This window comes from Tenrec ecaudatus, chromosome 3, assembly GCF_050624435.1.
Source record: "Tenrec ecaudatus isolate mTenEca1 chromosome 3, mTenEca1.hap1, whole genome shotgun sequence".
Classification (NCBI taxonomy): Eukaryota; Metazoa; Chordata; class Mammalia; order Afrosoricida; family Tenrecidae; genus Tenrec; species Tenrec ecaudatus.
Genome location: NC_134532.1, coordinates 183,482,716 through 183,504,718, shown reverse-complemented (window position 1 = coordinate 183,504,718; position 22,003 = coordinate 183,482,716). Strand labels below are relative to the sequence as shown.

Below are 22,003 nucleotides of genomic sequence, written 5' to 3'. Positions count from 1 at the left end.
TAGTACCACCAGTGGACTTCATGAATATGGCCCATTTCCATACTTCATTTGCTGTGAAGTGAGTCCCTTGATCTGAGGCAATGCTGTGTGGGATGCCAGGCCAGCAAATAAGGAATTCTATAAGTCCATAAATGGCAGTTTTGGCAGAAACATTGTACGCAGGACAGGCAAATCCATATCTGGAGTAAGTTTCTATTTCAGTAAGAAGAAAACACTGTCTTTTCCATGATGGAACTGGTCCTATGCAATCAATCTGCCACCAAGTTGCTGATTGATCTCCCAAAGGAATGGTCTCATATCTCAGACTCAGTGTTAGTCTCTGCTACTGGAAGGTTGGGCACTCTGCAATCTCAGTAGCCAACTTGGCCGTGGTGAGAGTAAGTCTATGTTGCTAAGCCCACACATAACTTCCATCCCTGCCACTATGTCCATGTTGTTTGTGCGTCCATTGGATAATGACAAGAATGGCTAGAAAAAGGTGACTGGTTTCCACAGAGCGTGTCATCCGATCCACTTGATTATTAAAATCCTCCTCTGAAAACTCTCCTCTGTTCATTCATCTGGACATCGTGTTATAGTCGATATCCTTCAACACATCGAAGGCGTCGGTTCTCCTGTTGTCTACCTCTTTCACTGTTCAGCTTTGACACACATCTGAGGCCGCTGAAAAGACCGTGATGCATCTCATGTGCACCTTAGTTATCAAAAGTGGCATCTTCACTTTTTAGGACTTTGAAGAGATCATTTGGGAGCAGATTCGTTCGATGGGAAAGGTCATTTGATTTCTTGACTGCTACTTTCATGAGTGTTTCTTTGCCATTTACCAAGCTTGTGCTTGAACAGAAACATTGTTTTAAACCACAAAAATCTTCACAACTGAACCAATAGGTAATATCATGATAAATTATAAGAGCATTGAAGCTATCCAGGTCTCGTTCGACTTCGACCAGCAATCAACGCCCATGGAAGCAGCTGCCAAAAAATCAAATCATGTCTTCTATTGGACAAGTCAAACGACTAATAAATAACCTAACTACAAGCTACCATGTAACCTAACACGGCCACACGTTCCAGAGATTGGGATGTGAATATCTTTGGGAGGCTATTGCCAGTCATATTACCCCATTATAATGTACATTTTAAGTCAGACAGGGTCGTCTTCACCATTCTTTGGTACCTGGCACACAGCAATAGCTGTTCCCTGTGTTTCTTAAATTCGTTCTTGAATGTAACCTATAGTTCTAAGAGCTTTACTGGTACGTATGCCTGGATCTCCAATCCGTGCTCAGAAGCAGCAGTCAGAAGACTGAGTGACACACGGCATTGGGTCAATCTGCTGCACAGACCGGTTTTAAAGTGTTGAAAAGCACAGATGTTACTTAAAGGATGAATGCGCACCTGACTGAAGCCAAGGTAATTTCAATTGCCTCAAACGCATGTGAAAGTTGGACCATAAAGAAAGAAGACCAGAAAAGAATCTGTGCATTGATTTATGGTGTTGGTGAAGAATACTGAAAGTTCCACAGACTGCCAAAGAAACAACAAATCTGTCTTGGAAGAAGCTTAGCCTGGACGCTCCTTAGAGGCAAGGACGGCGAGCCGTGGTCTCACGTCCTTCGGACATGTGAGGAGAGATCAGTCCCTGGAGAAGGACATGATGCTTGGTAAAGTGGAGGAGCAGCAAGCAAGAGGAAGACCTTCAATAAGATGCATTGACACAGTGGCCCCATCAATGGACTCGAGCAGAGGGACAATTGTGAGGAGGGCCCAGGTCTGAGTAGGGTTCTGTTCTGTTCGACATAGGGCCACTATGAGTTGGAACCGACTGGACAGCACCCAACAACAAAGCAAGTGAACTCTTCCAATGTCGTCTTCATGACTTTATGTGAACTCACAATGATTCCCATGTTCCCTTTGAGGAAACTGAGGCACGATGAAGTTAAATAAGCTGCCTGGCATCACGTAGCTTATAAGTACAAGGGCCAGGGCAAGGCAGCTCAAAGTCCTGTTTCCTTAACCACTGTGCTCCAGCCCCCTCTAAGAAGCCTGTGCAAAAAGGAGAAGAGGGCTCCGAGGAGAATCCTCCTCAAATTAACAGCCTTTGGTCTAACATGTAAGCCCAGGAAGAATGGCCTCTCCTTGACACAGGGCCATTCAGTGTCTGTCTGGATACGTTGGTGCAGATCTGCTTACTGTTGGAGACAGGTGCTGACTGGATGCTTTCAGCTAGATCTGCATGTGGTCCCGCTAATCATACCCACCCACAGGTTACTAAGGAGACTTTCAAGCTGCTTGAGAACTCCTTGGTGTTTCCTCAGTAGAACTTCTGTACCTTTCCTACTCTCGTGATCTGGGCTGGGCTTTCGAGACACCGGGTCAACCATCACCTTTGTTTCAAGGCAAGCTCCAAGTCCACCCTCCGCAGCAGACTTCTGTAGCTGTTCTCCTGGTCTCCCAGATCTCATACAAACACCAAAGGCCCCTCCGAACACAGAGTACGACTTACTCCCAAGCTTAGTACTCCAAATGCTGCAGGGTGCTCACAAGGAGAGAGAAGGTCTTTAATGATGACACGCCTCTCTGCTTCCCCAAATTTCCACATGCCAGGGCCAGAGGAAGGCACGATTCAAAGAAGACTCCATTGTGCATTTGATGCAAACCAGCCTGCTCCTTCAGGAGGCTGACAAGAATGGAGAGTGAATGGCCAAGCGTGCTTTCCTTTTTCTGGCAAATAATCTAGAAAATGGATAATTCCCCACAAACATAATCAAGTGAACAATCCACTGTGTAATTTGGCAGTAGGCTTGCTAGTCACATAATGACTTAAATTGTTGATGGGAATTTTAAAGGCAATTTTACTTAGTCATTCTAATATGGATAGTTCTTGGAGATAAATGCTTCAAAAAATTTAGAGATGAGTAAGACGAAGGCCAAAGTATTATCTTCAGGTCTGTTTCGCAACAGACACAACAGCAGTCAGAGCCTTGACCGCCTTTTAATAATCTAGTTACCATAGCCCCCTCTCCCCCCGGCCCACACACATCCAATCACCTACACTCTCACTCACACACTTCCACCTAGGGTTTCCCAATCACGCTGGAATTCTCCCAGCCCTGCTCCTGCATGCTGCGCTCACGGCTCTGCACTCGCGGGTATCACTCCACTTGTACAATGGCCGCACTGGAAACACTGAACGCTACCCGAGGAGAATGCTGCTGGGAAGCCTTATGTGGAAGCTGGCATCCAGCCTCATCACTCCCCATCTAGACATCGTCAGGCACACACTTAACTTCTCCGAACCTTCATTCCTGTCTCTGAAACGGGGCACAACAAGCGTCTCTATTGCACCCTCAATATTAAGAAGCTACTTTACACCCGCCAAAGTGTTTTGGATGCTAGGTTTGTACAGCAACAAAATAAAGTTTCTAAAAAGCAAAATTTTAGTGGGGGAAGAAATGGGCATCAAACAAATGAGATAATGGCATGTACAGATATGTTCTGTTAAACAGACACAAAAACGTAGTAGAAATCTACAGGGTTCTTGCTTCCTGATCTTCATGCCCTGGGGCATCCCCCTCCCTGCTGCAGACAGCTGACTTGAGTAAGAAACAGGACATTTTGGAAATGCAAGACCCAAAGAGAAGTCATGAAACACATTGCAGCTTCCACCTGGCTCTCTCAAATCACTCACACTGGGAGAAGCCCATCGCCGTGCAATATGGACTCTAGTTGTCTTATGGAGAGGTGAGAGGAGCCCTGGGGGGTATAGTGGTTACGAATCGGACTGTAGTCAGCAAGATCAGCAGTTCGAAACCACCAGTCACTCGGCTCTGTACTCCTGTAAAGATTTATAGTCTCAGAAACTCACAGGGGCAATTCTACCCTGCCCTATAGGGTGGCTGTAGGTCAGCATTGACTCGATGGTTGACTTTGGTTTGCTTTACAGAGAGGTGATGAGCTTTTGGCTGACAGCCAGTAGCAGCCCACCGTGGGAAAGTGATCCTTTATCCCCACCAAGGCCTCCAAAGCCTGCAGCCTCTGCACATTCAGAAAAGACTTCAAGTCAGATTCACCCAGCCCCAGAACAACCAACTGTAGGGTTATGAATTTTTATTGTTGTTTTAAGCAACAAAACTTGGAGGTGATCTGCTACAGAGCAGTAGATAACTAATATGGGGCTATGGGGCGGGCTTTCGATAGGTTGATCAGGGAAGGCTTGAGGGAGGGGAGGAGATGACGTTGAGCTTAGGTTGGCGTGAGGATTCCATTAAACAAGCTATACAAAGTGTTTAGCACAGGGTCAGGCTTTCAGTACATGCTTCATAATAAAAAATATCTTGTTAATTACTACTAGTGGTAGAATGTGTCCTTATCAAACAGATATTACAGACGAGGGCCCTGGGATCCAGAGAACTTCAGGCATTTGCCGCATTACACCAAGCAACGGACCTCCAAGCCACTTCTCTGACCCAGTTCTTGCACTTCCTATTCGAACCAAGGCCAGGCCTCCTTGCTCTCCCAAACCAGCTCTTCTCTCCTCACGCCCAAGGCTGCTGGACCGAAGACATGGCAAGTCTGCACACAGACTCAGGCTCAGCTAAATCTGCTACTACTTCCAGAAGGAATACGGACCGAGACGGCGTGGGTCTGGTGTTGTGCCGGAGAACTGAGCCCAGCGTTTGCCCATGGAGGAATCCTTGGAAAAAGCAACTGCCAGATCAGTTTCCCACTTTCTGGCTCGTTTTCTGTTGCTGTTAACTGCCGGGAGACAGCCAGCAGCTGGTACTAATATTTTGCAGCTAATCACCTGAAAGTGCGCGGGGAAGAGGCAAGGCGCATTGTCTGCAGAGCTCGTGAGCCTGTTTGTGCCTCAGCTTCAGAGGTCTTTGCACAAGCTGGGCCCATCTGCTGCTCCTATCGTCTTTGACACGGGGTCAAGGATGCGCCCTCCTCGGTGGCCACCACACCCATCCTCTCCCTGGGTGTTCTCCATCCCCGTCCCCCACCCCCGAAACTTTCATCTAGCCAGGGAGTAGCCCATCATCCCCCTCACATCCCGCCACCGTCTTCCTTATTTCTCTCAAAGATAAGCTGGCAGGCCTTGTTTGTTTTAAGGTTCTCAGAGCTAGTCATTACAGCGAAGTAGGTGACAGGCAGAGAACACTGCCAAAGTGGGGGGCTTACATTGCCAGGTGTGAGCCTCTCCCTCCCTTACTTAAAATGTGTGGGTCCTGGTAGGGGTCCCCATGATGAGCCCTTTGACTGTGAATGGCCCTGTTGTCAGAGCATTGTAAGAGGGCGGTGTTACTGCAGGGGGACTTCAGGTCAAATGTGGCATCTTGTCATTTGATCTCCTTTTGGAACCGATGGGGCTTTTTCATGTTTTCTGCGTCCTTTCGTTGGTGGGGTTTTGTTTTTCGAGTTGATATTGTGTGCATTTCTGTATTTGACATCTAGGAGAGGTAACTCTAGAGAGACAGCACTTGGATGACTAGCTTTCTAGGGGCATGGCAACGGAGGTTGGTGGGTATTGGGGAACTAACAACGATGAGTACAAGGAAGAAGAAATATCCTGAAATTCACGGTGGTGATGATTACATAACGCTTTTGAATGTGATGAAACTATTGAAATATATGATGTGTGAATTGTCTTTCAATGCAATGGTTCAAAGGACAGAGGAGGACTCTCAGCAAGATGTCTTGACACAGTGGCTGCAACAATGATCTCAACTGCAGCAATCACTGTGAGGATGGCGCAGACCGGGCAGGGTCTCGTTCTGCGGTTCACTGGATCAGATGCGTTGGAATCTACCTGATGGTACTTGTATTGGACAGGGTTCTCTAGAGAGACAAACCAGAATGCTAGTAATTATATATAAATATATTTATAAAGATAGATATATAATTCAAGAAATAAACCGTTAAATTATATACAGATAGATAATACAAGAAATTAACAGTTAAATTATAAAGCAGTGAGACACTAGCAGTCCTTTAAGGCTTGAGAGCCACCAGTTAGTTGCCAGTCCCCTTCTGTAGAGAGAGCTGGGCTATATATACCCAGGCAGCAAACAGCAAGGCAGGTCCCCAACTGTCATCAACTGTCGGTCCCCAGCTCCAGAGATGAACATTCCAATCGTGTGGGCTTAAAGGGACCTCAACTTACAGCGACACAGTCCACAGGCTAGGCATCCCACAGGTAGTGCACCCCTTTAAACTGAGGCACAGAACAGCCAAGGTGAGGCTCACCGAGCCATTTATCCCTCTGCTCTTCAGTTAATCCTACTTGTGTTTATCAGCCAGGCTGGCACAATAAACTATAGCAGTACTTAATAATAAAAAACAAAACTCCTTAACAAGCAGAATTGCTAGGTCTTTCTTTTGACCTGAGAATGCCATGGAAAATTCACTGAGACATGAAGAGTACCGCGAACTGACAAAGTTTGGAACCACGAGGCTAAGATAGTCTCGGTTTCATTAAAATAAATCACTAATTCTCAAAAACAACAAAAAAAATGGATCACTCACCATCCCCTGCAAAGTCACAAGCTCTTTTATAAAAAACACAAAGATCTCCCAGCTCTTGACCAGGGTCCAATCCCTGTTCTTCCCCTGCTAGCTGTGTAGTGACTCGGCCAACTTTCTTAATCTCTTACTTTATTCAAAATTAAAAGGAATAATAACGTAGGTTGTTGTGAGAATTCAAGGATGCCCTGAGAGTGAAAAGGATTGCCCAAGTCACCGTGTTAACTTCTTAGGAGGCAACAAAAGGTGTAGAAGATACTACAGGGAGCCAGAAAGAGGCAAGTAGCTCCACAGTGCAAAATCCTGTCTAGAACCCTTTCTCAGAATCTTGCCATGTGCCTGTCCCCTGTGGGGGGTGGGCCGGTGTTTCCTGGGCTGTCACATCCCTTTCCCCGTGTTCTTTATTTTCCCACAGAAACCAGGTTTTAAAATAAAAGTCCCAGAGCAGACACCCACCTAGTGTTGCACCAGGGGGTCTTCACTGGACACCTACAGCTTGCTTGCCAAGCCCCTTCTGGGCACTGGAGATAACAAAGAACCTAAGAGACAAGGCGTCTGCCATCCTGAAATGTTCCCACAAGCAAATAAATAAGCAACTGAAAGGGTTATTTCAGATGTCCCATAAGTAATATGAAGAGAATAAATTTGGAGAGGGAGAAGTCGGGCAGGAAATGCTTTCTTCGGCTAGAGAACACAGCTCGGTGAGGTAGCATTTGGAGCCTGGTCCGTACCGATGGACTGGGGAGAATCGTGATCTGGGACGAAAGAGCCTCCTGCAGATAGAACAGAAAGTACTGCCTTCAGGCACAAGTGGACTTGGTGTTTCTGAGTAACAAAGAGATCCACATGCATCTAAGAAGCACAGTTGGGAATGATGAGGGCAACAAATGTACAAATGTGCTTGACCCAATGGATGGATGGATGGATGGATTGTGATAAGAGTTGTACGAGCCCCCAGTAAAATGATTTTGTAAAAAAGAAACACAGTTGGAGATACAGTGAGTGAGATAAGACAGGTGCTACATCCTGCAGGGAATTTAGCTTTTATCTAACCTAGTATTTTGTAAAAAGATTACTACTAGTAGCTCATCAGCAACATGTTGTTGTATACCATCCAGTTCATTCCAACTCATAGCAACCCAACATGACAGAGTAGAACTGCCCCCCTCTGTTCTCCCTCCAGCCCCCGGGGGGGGTTGCTTTCCGGGGCTATAATCTTTCAGGGAACAGATGGCCCAGGATTTTCTCCCATGGAGCTGATGGGGAGTTAGAACTACTGACCTTTCTTTTTTTTTTTAGGGGGTGGTTCCTAACACTATTTTAATATATTTCTTATATAATAATAATTCAGCAATTATCATGGTTGTTGTTTTCCCTTGTTTCTTTTTTTTAATACTTTTATTGGGGGCTCTTGCATCTCTTATCACAATCCACACATTCCTCCAATGTGTCAAGTACACTTGTACATATGTCGCCATCATCATTTTCAAAGCATTCTCTTCCCACTTGAGCCCCTGATATCAGCTCCCCATTTCTTCCCCCTCCCTACCACACCTGCCCTCCCTCATGAACTCTTGATAAATTATAGAATATTTTTTCCATATCTTACATTATCCTCGGTTGCCCCTCACTCACTTTTCCATTATTTGTCCCCCTGGAGGGGGTTCTAGATTGATCTGAACTACTGACCTCAGTTAGCATTGGAACACGTAGCAGAGGCTAACCCAAGGTCAGCAGCTCAAACCTACCAATCACTCCTAAGGAGAAGGTGAAAGCTTTCTGCTCCCATACAGATTTACCGTCTCAGAAACCCTGCATAGAGTTGCACTCAGTCGGAATCCACCCGATGGCAGGATCCCTGGTGGTGCAGTGGCTACGTGTTGGGCTGCTAACTGCACGGTCGGCAGTTTGAATCCACAAGCTGCTCTGAAGAGAAAGATGGAGTTTTCTACTCCTGTAAAGAGTCACAATCTTGGAAACTCACAGGGGGTGGGGGCAGGGGGGTTCTACCCTGTCCCGTGGCAGTGAGTTTGGCTTTGGTTGTGGATGATGGAGCCACCAGTTTGATTCCTGGACCATGCACCTCAGGAACAGCCACCACATCTGTCAGGTGAGGTCCCATGATGCTCTGGGGGAGCAGAGCTTCCAGACTAAGACAGACTAGGAAAAAGGCCTGGAAACCTACTTCCAAGAACCAGCCAATAAAACTCTGTGGATCACAAAGGAATGATCCCTATCACAGTGATGGCACCAGGATGTGCCCAATGCAACTCATCTTTTGGTCTCTTGACTGCTGCTTCCATGAGCATTGAATGCGGATCCAAGCAAGACAACTTCAATCATTTCTCCATTTATCATGAAGCTACCTATTGGTCCAGTCTTGAGGATTTTGGTCTTCCTGACTTTGAGTTGTAATCCACACTGAAGGCTACAATCCTTGATCTTCATCAGCAAGTGCTTCAAGTCCTCCACACTTTCAACAAGCAAGGTTGTGTCATCTGCAGACCGCAGGTTGTTAATAAGCCTTCCTCCATTCTCGATACCACAGTCTTCTTCATATAAGCCAATTTCTTTGATTATTTTTCCAATATACAGATTGAATAAGTATAGTGTGAGGATACACCTGATACACATTTTTCCTGATTTTAAACCATGCAATTTTTCTTTTAAATAATGCGATATTTGCTCCTGGTAACATGCCCAAATTTCATGAGACAAAGTCTCATTAGCCTGACTCCCAGAAAAAGAGTCACCTCATAATCATAGAAACTAAATTCATCAAGAATATATGTTATTAAACATGAAAAAATAATTTATAAATGATCAAGGGTTCATGAGGGAGGGAGGGGAGGGGAGAAATGAGCTGATACCAAGGGCTCAAGTAGAAAGAAAATGTGTTGAAACTGATGATGGAAACGTATGTACAAATGTGCTTGATACAATGAATATATGTATAGATTATGATAAGAGCTTTTTTTAAAAAAAAGAATACCTGTGATTGTCATGAAGTACCACCGGGTTGTACAACAGAATGAAGCCCTGCCCATCCTCTCCCGGCTCTTATGTTTGAGCCTTTGCTGTAACGAGTGTGCCAGCCCCTCGCATGGAGGCTTTCCTCTTTGCCACGGACCCTGCTTCACCAAACGTGTTAATCCTCCTGAGAACATGTCCAGAGTCCTTGAGGCAAACACTCTCGGTCCTTTCTTCTAAGGAGCAGACTGACTGTACTTCTTCTGAATCAAGTCAGTGTTCTTTATCAACACGCTTCCTCAAATGCACCAACTCTTCTCCACTTCAGTAGCCACTGATCAGCTTTCCCATGCACGTGAAGCAATTGATATACCAAGGCTTGGGTCAAGTGCACCTTAGTCCTCAAAGTGACATCCTGGTGCTTCAACACCTCCAAGAGGTTTCTGCAGCAGATTTGCCCAAGGCTATCCATCATTTGATTGCTTGACTGCTGCTTCCTAAATGGGTATGTTAACTAATACAGCTGCCAAATGTATCAAGTAGAAATTAATTAAACTAAAGAAAAACAGACATTGGAGTTTTTCACATACCTCTCAGTGAAAAAAAATTTTGACAAAGACAAAAATTAGCTTGTATTTATAGAAGTACGCACTTATGAATTGGACTTCATGAGCCTAAATAGAACACTGGACCCAACACTGCAAACGCATTTATTTAAAGTACCCAAATAATAAAATATTGGGTCTTAAAGCAAGCCTCAACTAATCTCAAAGATTCTAAATCACACATAGTATCTTAACTGACCACAGTGGAAATGAGCTAGGCATCACTAACAGAAAGATATCCAGAAAATTACCAAGTTTGGAAATTTTAAAATATACTTCTAACTTAAAAAAAAAGTCATGGGTAAAAAGAAGATATCACAAAAGATGTTAGAACATATTTTCAATAGAATAAAACTAAAATGTGACAAGACAATATTTTCTCAGTGCCATTAAAACTGTGATAAAATCAAAATACTTTGAACTTCCTTAATCTAAGAGAAAATATCTTCAAAAATCTATAGCAAATGTTATACTTACTGGCAAGGTGAAAAATACTCAAACTGATTCATGATCAGGGTAAGTGTGAACTCATGCCTCAGTGAGCTTTTGCTGCACACTGACCATGTGGCTAAAATTCAAAAGACCGACAACACCAAGTGTTGATGAAGACGACTGCAGCACACTCGGCTACTGGAAATGCAAATCAGAGCAATCACTTTGGAAAACTGGCAATATCTGGGTTGAACAATGAGGTAGTTAATTTATTGTGCCAACCTGGCCAGTAAACACATGTGGGGTTCAGTGAAGGGCGGAGGGATAAATGGATCTGTCAGCCTCGCCTTTCTAGATCTCGGGTCTCTTGCTTTCTGATGGTCAGACCAGGCTGCAGCTGCCTTAGCCAGTTCCCTGCTTCAGCTGGCAAGGCTCACTTCCTGCAAGACATCCCTGAGGAGAAGCCACATGGACCTACCCCGATGCAGCCCTGGGTGCTGGAGCACCCGTGTGGAGACCCCTGTCAGCACTGAGATGCTTACACGTTCACTGACTTGGCTTTCCTCCTTCAATCGGCATCATTGCCTCTGTTTTGTGAGCTGGAGGAGGACTTTGTGGATTGGTGATGGACATATGGGTCAATGTTGGACTTGTGGGCTTGGGCAGCACTGGGTTGGGATGTTTTTTTGCTTTGTTTTGTGTTTTTCGGGGGATGTTTTCTTGATGTGCACTTAGCCTTTATATAAAACTCTCTCTCATACATGAGTTTCTTTGGATTTGTTTCTCTAAAGTAACCAGACTAACACAAACAACATGATAAACATACTAATGTTATAAAAATATACATGGGAAGAATGCTAAAAGGCAAACAATTTGTTGCGTAGACATGTGCTACAATTTTTATATATATACCTATATGTATATGTTTATTCACAGATTTTATGTCCAAATAGATATATGATTATAGTCTATAAAACCCAGGAGTTCTACTTCCAAGTTACATTCACTAGAAGAGCATGCATTTACACAACTATACCAAAAGGCAGATATAAAAAGATTCAAAGCAACATTAATCAGAATTGCTCATTATTTTCGTAACTGAAAATAATCCAAATAGTCTTCAGTAGTGGAACAGACTTAAAGACCATGATGAATTTGTACAATAAAAACTATTTGAAAACCAAAGCGAGATGCACAGAAATGAGAATCAATCTTGCAAATCGAATGCCAAGCAAGAGAAGCCAGAGCGAGAAGACGAAGTACGAAGTGCTCCTGTTTCTACGCGATCCATAAATGCGCCCCTTTGAGAGGTGTGCTTGTCGGTGCACTTACAGAGCAAGGCAAGGAGGCGTGGGTGAAGCCAGGCTGCATGCGAGTTTCCTTTGGAAGGAAGAGAGAGCCTGCCGGCGAGAAAGCTCTGAGGAGCTGCTCATGCTTCCCGCTGTGGGCATTCTTTTCGCACCGCTGCCAGATTCGCTGAGCTGTCCATGGCGGGGGGAGGGGGGAAGGGGGGAGTACTTTTCTATATATGGTTGGTGTTATATTTTACAATGAAAAGGGAAAAAAAGACGTGAGAGCAAATGTTTTGAGAAGGATGAGGGCAATGAATGTACAAATGTGCTTTACACAATTGATGTATGTATGGATTGTGATAAGAATTGTATGAGCTCCTAATAAAATGATTTTTAAAAAAGACGATTAAGTGATATATGGATCCAATGATCCCAATACAAACCAAAGGACATCCCAGTCTGTTAAAATTAAACCAACCCGAGAGGTCCCGTATCAATCCCTGAGCACTTAGCCACTCTGGGGCCGGAGTTCTGGTATACCTGATGTCACATGCATTTTTTTTTTAACCACAGGTTGAGTTGGTCAGAGACCTCCCTATGAATCAAGTGAGACTACTAAGATCAATCAGTATAACTCATATTTTCTAAAGCTGACATTTAATGTTGTAGGTAATAAATAAATAAATAAACCCACCAGGCCTATATCATCTCACTTCTGTGATACAGGCTATGAAATGGGACATGAAGTGATCTGCATGTTGTATGAACACCATATTAAAAACGTATCAGTGCTTGTTTCCAGTTGTCTTCTTTACTGCTGTTGCTGAAGCTGCCGATGAAGTTTGCAGGAATGGGTGGTGGTGGCTGAGACGGCAGCAGCAGGAGCAAAACAAGAGGAAATGAGTGAGGAGTAAGTGAACCTCATTCAGTTCCACCCACTATCCCGCCCACCTGAGCAGCTGGAACACCCCAGGCCCTTTGGCTCCCACCACTGCTGCCCACCTGCCCAATAGACAAAGCTTGAGGCCCTGAACCCAGAGGCATGCCCCTGCCTCACCCAGAGGCATGCCCAGACCTCACCCATGGTCCAGTGTTGCTAAATCTGGGTTAGAGTCTTTGGTAGCTAGGTGATTTTATGTCAACTTGAAGCTGTATGAAAGTGCAGGGGTGGAGTCCAGCCTGTCAATCAGGTCACAGCTTGATGTTGCCTCCTTGGGGTATGACCTTCTTATAAGAAGAAACTGGAAACTGCCCCACCCCCACCGCTCTCTGTCCCTCTACCCTCCGTCCTCTAGAACTTTGCCTGCCTCCAAGGACAGGCCATGTGGGCCGCCGACCTGGAGAGTGGCCAGCGCCCTGCAAGATTCTCACCACACTTGGATCCGCTATTATCATCCTGCTCCTGGGTTCGCCTTTCGGCATCACTGGCCTGCAGCTTCTCATTTTGAATCTGCACAGAGACTTAGGGACTAGCATTGGACTTCTGGACTTGAGTTGGACTGGGAAGACTTCTTGATATATAATTCTTTCTGGACATAAAGCTCTTTCTTATATAGAGACGAGTGTCACTGAATTTGTTTTTCTAGACAACCCGAACTAACCCAGAGTCTTTGAAACCACTGTCTTTGTTATTGTGTGTCATCAAGTTAGTTCCGACCCATAGCAAGCCTATGCCCCACAGAATGAAACATTACCCAGTGCGGCACCACTCTCGAAAGTGTTCCTACGCTTGAGCACATTGTTGTAGCCACTGTGTGAATCCATCTCATTGAGAGCCTTCCTCTCTTTTCCTCCACTTTAACAAACATGATGTCCTTCTCCGGGGACTGGTCTCTCCTGACAACATGTCCAAAGTATGTGAGACGAAGTCTTGCCATCCTTGCTTCTAAGGAGCACTCTGGTGGCATTTCTTCCCAGACATTAAAACCAATAGGGGGAAATGACTAGCAAAAAGAGAGCTGTTTTTAAAAAGAGAGAGAAAGAGCTATTTCCTTAAAACATTTTCATACATGTGGTCAGACATTCCCTGAACAGATGTTAAGCAACAGATACCTATATTTAGCTGACAAATGCCTACTATATCAGGGTTTGCATGTCTCATTTCATTTTTTATGACTTCCAATTTTCCTAGATTCGTATTTCATACATTCCAAGTTTTAATTATTAATAGATGGTTTCAGGTGTTTCTTCTTATTTTCAGTTATGCCTCATCAGCAAATGAAAGTCTTAAAAGCTTTATTTCATTCACATCATAATGGTTGACTCTACCTTGAGAAGCCAGCTCTTTCTCAGTCATGTTTTCAGTGTCTCTCGACTAGAGCAGTTCATCTTTTGGCTCCAGATCTGACAATATCGCACCATTATTAAATGATATCATTCAATAGATAAAATATCAGTAATATCACATGCAAGTTCAATTTTGAAATCATTCAACAACGGTTCCAGTAATACTTTGACCCGGAGCAGCCAAAAAGCCAAGCCAAAGTCAGAAGAGAACATGGAACCAGGGATATCATTGCTGATGTCAGATGGATCTTAGCTGAATGCTAAGAATAAAAGACATTTACTTGTGTTTTATTGACTATGTAAAGGCATTCGATAATGTGGAGCATAACAAACTATGGGTAACCTTGAGAAGAATGGAAATTCCAGAACACTTCATTGTGCTCCTAGAGAACCTGTACCTGGATCAAGAGGCAGTTGTGTGACCAGAAGAAGGGACTGCTTCTTGGTTTAAAATCTAGAAAGGTGTGTGTCAAGGTTGCATCCTCTCACCATCCTTAATGAATCTGTATGCTAAACAAATCATCAGAGAAGCTGGACTATATGAAGAAGAGTGTAGTATCATGACTGGAGGACACAACCTTGCTTGCTGAAAATGAGAGAGATTTGAAGCACTTGCTGATGAAGATCAAGAATCGAAGCTATCGATATGGATTACAGAGCAATACCAAGAAACCAAAAATCCTCACATATAGACCAATAGGTCACATCGTGATAAATGTAGCAAAGATCGAAATTGTCAACGATTCTGTCTTGCTTGGATCCACAATCAATGCTCATGGAAGCAACCATCAAAAGATTAAAAGATGAGCTGTAATGGGTAAACCTGCTACGTTAGACCGCTTGTAAGTGTTGAAGAGCAAGGTTGCCACTTTGAGGACTAAGGTGGGCCTGGCCCACGCCATGGTATTTTTAATTACCTCGCTTGCATCTGAAAGTTGGGCCTTGGATAAGGAAGACCAAAGAAGAATGGGTGCATTGGAATCACGGTGCTGACGAAGAATGCTGGAAGTACCATGGACTGCAAAACAAACAAAGCTGACTTGGGGAAAGGACAGCCAGAATGTCTGTCCTTAAAAGAGCGGATCATTAGACTTAATCTCACAGACATTGAACATGTTATCAGGAGAGAACCAGGCCCTGGCAAAGGGCATCATATTTGGTAAAGTAGAATGGCAATAAAAACACAGGAAGACCTTCAACAAGGTGGAGGGAGGGGGATGAGGAGCTGATGCCAAGGGCTCAAGTAGGAAGAAAATGCTTTGAGACTGATGATGGCAACAAATGTACTAATGCGCTTGACAAAATGGATGGATTGGTGGATTATGATAAGAGTTTTATGAGCCCCCAATAAAATGATCTTTTAATAAAATTTTAAAAAGAGATGAGTCACAAAAGCAGAATAAGATAGTAGGAGCGGACGCAGAAGAAAGGAAAGTTGACAAGGTACCCCGTTGAGCTCCCCTGACCAGTTATGATGGTCAAGTGGTTCTAGAAATAAAGTATCCTGGGACCAGAAACTGGAGAAGTCATTATATAACTTCTACACACACACACACACACACACACACACACACAGCAAGAGCTGTTTTCCTCTTCCCACCTGACTCCCACAGCACCCTTGACTTCATCTCATCATGCATATGTGACGATAAATAGTGAACTTCATTTCTGTGCATTACCCACAATACTGTGAGTTTTTAAGGACAAAGGTAAGCATTATGTTCATCTTTGGATCTAAGCCGCTAGCACAGTGGAATAAGTAATGTTCCCAATGATATCGAATTCGTGAATAGAAAAAACGAAAACATGCACAAGGTTGTTTGCTTGCAAAACTCAGAGCTCTGGACCTGCCCGGCCCCCTATGAACAACCCCCCAATCCTTCCCCCAAGGAGAGTTCCCTGAGCCTCCCTCCCCCACATTCTCTCTGGCTCGACCCTTTCTTGCGGCCCTGTTTCTTCCCCACCCTGCAGGACATGCGTGGAGACGGGAACCACCAGCCTTGCCTTCCCTTGCTTCATCCACCACACACCAGCAGCTGACTGGTGCTGACCTGAACGCTGCTCCTCCTTTTCATCTCTCCGTCTGGGAAAACTGGACTCTTGACCGTGACTGGGATAAAATGAAGCTGTGAGATACAGATTGGAGATTGCAACTCCTTGGGATGTTGTGTCTTGGATTATAAAAGCAAGACAAGATGCCCTTAGAAGAGAGGACGACAGCAAGACGTTGGCTTACCTACTTTGGTTGTGTTATCAGAAGAGACCAGTCCCTGGAGAAGGCCATCATGCTTGGCAACGTAGAGGGGCAGTGAAGGAGAGGAAGGTCCTCGATAAGGTGTCTGCGACAGCAGGCTCAAACATTAAAACAATCGTGAAGATGGCGCAGGACAGGGCAGGGTTTCCTTCTGTTGTGCATTGGATCACAATGAGTTAGAATTGATTCAACGGCAATGAGCTTCATTTTGTATATGCATTTATGCATATATATCCACACATATATGAAACTTTCACCATTATTAAGGTAATGCCATTCGCCATTATCCAAATGTTTGCTCATGCCATATGCAGTCCCTCCCTCTACTTATAAATACTGTACTTTCTCCTTTTTGAAAATCAGTTGGCCATATAAATCTATTTCTGGACCTCTTTTGTTCTATTGATTGATGAGCTAAGTAAAGTTGTAGGATACAAAGTGAACAGGCAAAATCAATTTCATTACAATTGCATCATGCCTGCCTTTGTGCTAACACCGCACGGCCTTGCTGACACCGGCCTTGCTGACTGGCTAGCTTTAGAGCAGCAGTTCTCCACCTGCCTAATGCCTCGACCCTTAAATACAGTTCCTCATGTGGTGGTGACCCCCAACCATAACATTATTTTTGTTGCTACTTCATCACTGTCATTTTGCTACTGTTATGATTCGGGCAACCCCTGTGAAAGGGTCGTTCGACCCCCAAAGGGTCAAGACCTACCCAGGGTGAGAACCGCTTCTTTAGAGTAAACCTTGAAATCAGGTCCTTGAAATATAATTTTTAAATGGTGTCTTAAATATTCTAGTTCCTTTGCCTTTCTATATAAATTTTAGAATCAGCTTGTTGAAATTCGCTTTTTTTCCCCCATTTTAAAGCACTTTATTACAGGTTACTAATATTCACAACACTTCAGAGCACCTTATACTCCTAATTAGATTTTTGGTAACTGGTTTTAAAATTTTGCTCGATTAATTTTCTCCTGCTGGTTTCCAGGCAAGAGGATTACGCAGTGGTGGTTCAAGAAATGTTGATTTGATTGAACAGCTTATCCTTAATAACCTGAGACATCAGTCCGTGGATAGCTTCTATGGTCGTCTTACAACTGTCCCTCGTAGCTTTGGCAAGTTTGTCCTCTGACTTCCGGTCATGCGTCTCCAACCCCATCATGAAACTCCCTCGTCCTAGCTGGGCCTCCGATTGCTCCAACTTTTCAGACAAATCAAAGACCTGGCCAGTGGTATAGTCTGCATTAGTAAGCAAGCTAGAAGAACTCAGTGTATTCACCCAGTATTTATTCCATAAGAGTTCAAGCAATTTGCGATCCAAAGAGGATTTGAAATAGGAAACTTCCAAGGCGTAATATTGCTTGCAGTGTACGCCAAAATCTTCTATTTTATTGAGCGGGATAGTCTGGTATTCCGAAGGCCCTTCATCAGGTGGTTTGTAACCCTTTGGGTAGGTCCTGAAGGCGCCGAGGTTCACTTTCCCTGCAGATATTGTTCTTGTTGGATCAATTACGACTGCGACGAAAGGTTCCTGGAACTGCTGATTGAGCATCTGCGTGAAATTAGCTTTGTCACAAAAATCTGCTGGGACTTTCGTTGGAATTACATTGACTCTATAGATCAATTTGGAGAAATTATGCATCTGCACAAGACTGAGCCTTCTACTCCAGGAAGCTGCATGTAGCTCCATTTCTTTTGGTCTTCCTTACATTTTCTTTGCAATGTTTTATAGTTTTCAACACATAGGTTCTTGATATCTTTTGCCAACTGTATGCTTAGGTATATCATCATTTTAATGCTTTTGTAAATGATATTTTGTTTTTTTATTCTAATTTCTAGTATATATAAGTATGCAATTGATTTTTGTATATTAATCTTGTGTCACACAGCCTTGCTTAACTCACTTATTCTGGTCATTTATCTCTCTCTCTCTCTCTCTCTCTCTCTCTCTCTCTCTCTCTCTCTCCTCTCTCTTTTTGAGGATTCCATCAGATAGCTACATCGTTAATAATGCTGGGTGGGAATAATGATTGGGACTCCGGGTTTTTCTGATCTGAATGCTTTTGACTTTCCCCTTCTTTTGTGTTCTCTCCATACTGCAGTTGCTAGATTCTCCCGTATAAAGTTGAATACAAGAAAGCAGACATTTGTGACTTGTTCTTGGTATCAGGAACGACCAGTCAATCTTTCACTATTAAGTATGTTAGCTGTGGATTTTTGGTAGCTGGCCTGTATTGGGTTTAGGAAGGTCTCTCGGTTTTTGTTTGCTTTCATCTGGATGTTGAGTTTTTCTCTCTGTTGCGTGTGAGAGGACTTATTTGTTTGCATCTTCAGAGATTAGGGAAAAGAATAGTGAGTTATTTTGTCAGATTCCCTTTCTATGCTTCTTGAAATGATCATATGGTTCTCCCTTTTCCAATCTATTAATATAGCAGGCCAGTGAAAAGGGGGAAGACCGCCAACAAGATGGACTGACACGTTGTCTGCTTCGATGGTCCCAAGCATAGGAACATTATGAGGTTGGCACCGGACCGAGCTGTGTTTTGTTCTGTTGTATGTAGGGTCGCTATGAGTCAGAACTAACTCACAGGGCACCTAACAACACAACATGTTCTTGAGGGATAGTCTGCCTCAACTCTCTATCTGCCTACAGATTTCTAATCTCAACTCTAAACTCATGGCCATCGGGTCGATTCCATCTCATAGTGACCTTGTAGGACAGGATAGAACTACCCTATGGGTATCGGAGACTGTACTTTGTTATGGAGTAGATCTCCTGCAGATCTCCTCCTTACATTTAAATGGAAGAATGGATATAGGGCGCCCAACGTTTTTATATTGTCACATAAAAATAGAAAATAAAACAGCTATCACTCTCATCATTTTCAAAAGCAAGGGATATTTTACTACCCAAAATAGAAAGGATGTAATATTAGAATAAGGATAGTTCCCTAAGACAGTTCCTGCTAGAAATATATATATACTAAAATCATTTTAGACTGTTGGAAATGTCTTATTTTTATAATCTCATTACATGTGGTTTTGAGCCAAGGTTACCAAGTTGATTGTCTTTATTCAAATTGTCCACTTCCAAAAGATCAGTCATTGAAAACCATTGAGGACAATGAGCATCTTGCTTTTTAAATCCAAGACACAACACCACAAGGAGATACAATCTCCAGTCTCTCAAGGGCTTTCATTTTTCCCGTTGCCCCTCTACTTTACCAGGCATGACGTCCTTCTCCAGAGTCTGATCTCTCCTGACAACAGGCCCAAAGTACATGAGTAAAAGTCTCTCCGTCCTTTCCTCTAAGGAGCATTCTGGCTGCACTTCTTCCAAAATAGATTTGTTTGTTCTTTTCGGTTGTCCATGGTACTTGCAATGTCTTTGGCCGGCGCCATATTTCAGGCTCATAGAGCCTTTCTTGATCTTCCTTAGTCAATGTCAACCTTCCACAGGCATAGGGGGCGATTGAAAATGCCATGGCTTGGGTCAGGCACATCTTTGTCCTCCAAGTAATAAATATCCTTGCTTGTCAACACTCTCAAGAGGTCTCGTGAGGTAGGTTTGCCCAATGTAATTTGTGACTTAGTCTCTTGATTGCTGTGTCTATGAGCATCGATTGTGTCCACAAGCATCAATCTAAGCAACTAAAATCCTTGACAACTTCAATCTTTCTTCTTTTATTTATTTATTGACCTTTTTCCCCTATTTTAAATCATTTTATTGGGGCTCATAAAACTCTTATCACAATTCATCCATCCATCCATTGTGTCAAGCACATTTATTTGTACACTTGTTGCCATCATTCGCAAAACATTTTACTTTGTTTGTTTGTTTGTTTCCTTCTTCTATTAGTCCAGTTGTGGAGCTCTGGGTTTCTAACATTAAGTTGTAATCCATACTGATGGCTGCAATTCTGGACTTCTTCTCCTCAACTATATTCCTTCCACTTGTCTTGAACCACCTACTCCCATAGCCATGCTCTCCTACTGCCATTACTATGATCTCATGCACAAGCACCTCACTTTCTGTCAGTCATTTCAGCTCCTCCCCTACAGCACCTCAACTCCAACAATTCCTTATCCCTAATCCACTGACTCGCCGACCTCTTCATTGCTCCTTACCAACCCCATCTCCTCACTTCCCTCCTTACCTACATTAGAGCCTGTAAGAGGATCCTAGAGTTGCTGGAACAAAGTGCCACACACTGGGTGGTTTATTAGAAGAAATGTATTGCTTCACAATTCTGCAGGTTGGAAGCCAAAGGATCATGCCGACTAGCCTATGCACCCTCTTCAGTCTCTAGGGCAGAAGAGGGGAATGGCCAGCCTTGGGCCCTATAAAGTCAGGGAAGTCATCAATACCAGCTCACGTCTCATACCTCACCAAAGAGAAGCCGTTCCAGCCCTCACATTAGGGGTGAGTTAATTAAATGTTTGACCAAATACAGCAACCAAGACATTTTTTAAAGTTGATAATTTTGTAGGGCCCATAAATAATGTTATAAATATCCAAATGATCCTTGGCAGAAAGTTCCCCACTCCTGCTGTAGAGGAAGATCCTTCCTTGACTCTTCCAGCTTCTGGTAGGTGTCGTTTGGTTGTAGATCTATTGTCACTGGCCTGTTCTTCCTCTGTCCATTCCTCCATGTCTCTTTTCTGCTCTTATAAAGACTCTACTCTGATTGGATTCAGGCCCATTCTAAATTCAGGCCTATGTTAACTAATAACATCTTAAAAGGCCTTATTTCCCAAAAGAGATCACACTCACAAGTACTAGCACTTAGAATTTCAACATATCTTCTTGCCCCAGGAGATGCAATTCAATCCATAACAATCTGCTTATTGAAAAAACAAATTAAGATACTTGATACCCAGAGTGACCCCTTAAGAACAGACATCTAAGATAGGATCAGGACCCACATCACTCACTAATCAGATGGTCACCAAGATACTATAGCTGATGGTAAGTCAACTCGTGACTGAGAAATTTTAACTCTCAAAACCCCCTGAACCTTCTGGACTAGAAGAAGCATCTCCTCTTACTAACAAGAGGCAAGTAGCCTCCCTGCTTAGAGAACCTGAAAAAGCCATACCTGAGGTGGATGCCTTCCAAAATGATATTGCTCTCCTATAGATCTACCCCTGCCTCCATCACTGCTTCCAAACTAGAACTGAGATTAGCTTTCAATATAGTCCAAGTAGAGAAACACGGTCCCTATCCAGAAGGAAGCATGGTATCCTCATGAAGAGCTTGGGAACTTGGTTAATGTGGGTCAGCATACCAGAAAGATGTGTACTTGTGTTTCATTGATTATGCAAAGGCACTCAACTGTGTGGACCAGAGTAAACTGTGGAAGACCTTGAGAAGAATAGAAATCCCAGAACACTTCCTTGTGCTCATTTGGAACTTGTACACGGATCAAGGGGCAGTTGTGTTAACTGAACAATGGCATATTAGATGATTTAAAATCAGGAAAGGTGGGCGTCAGGGTTGAATCCACTCACCATGCTTGTTCAATCTGTATGCTGAGCAAATCATCAGAGAAGCTGCATCCTATGAAGAAGAATGGGGCATCTGGATTGGAGGAAGGCTTATTAACAACCTGTGACGTGCAGATGATACAACCTTG

The 22,003-nt window shown here is 43.6% G+C and overlaps 1 pseudogene; it reads right to left on the bottom strand.

The window, feature by feature from the left end:
- Positions 1-17,246: 17,246 nt before the first annotated feature.
- On the bottom strand, positions 17,247-17,921 carry LOC142443710 (COP9 signalosome complex subunit 5 pseudogene; annotated as a pseudogene).
- Positions 17,922-22,003: the final 4,082 nt, after the last annotated feature.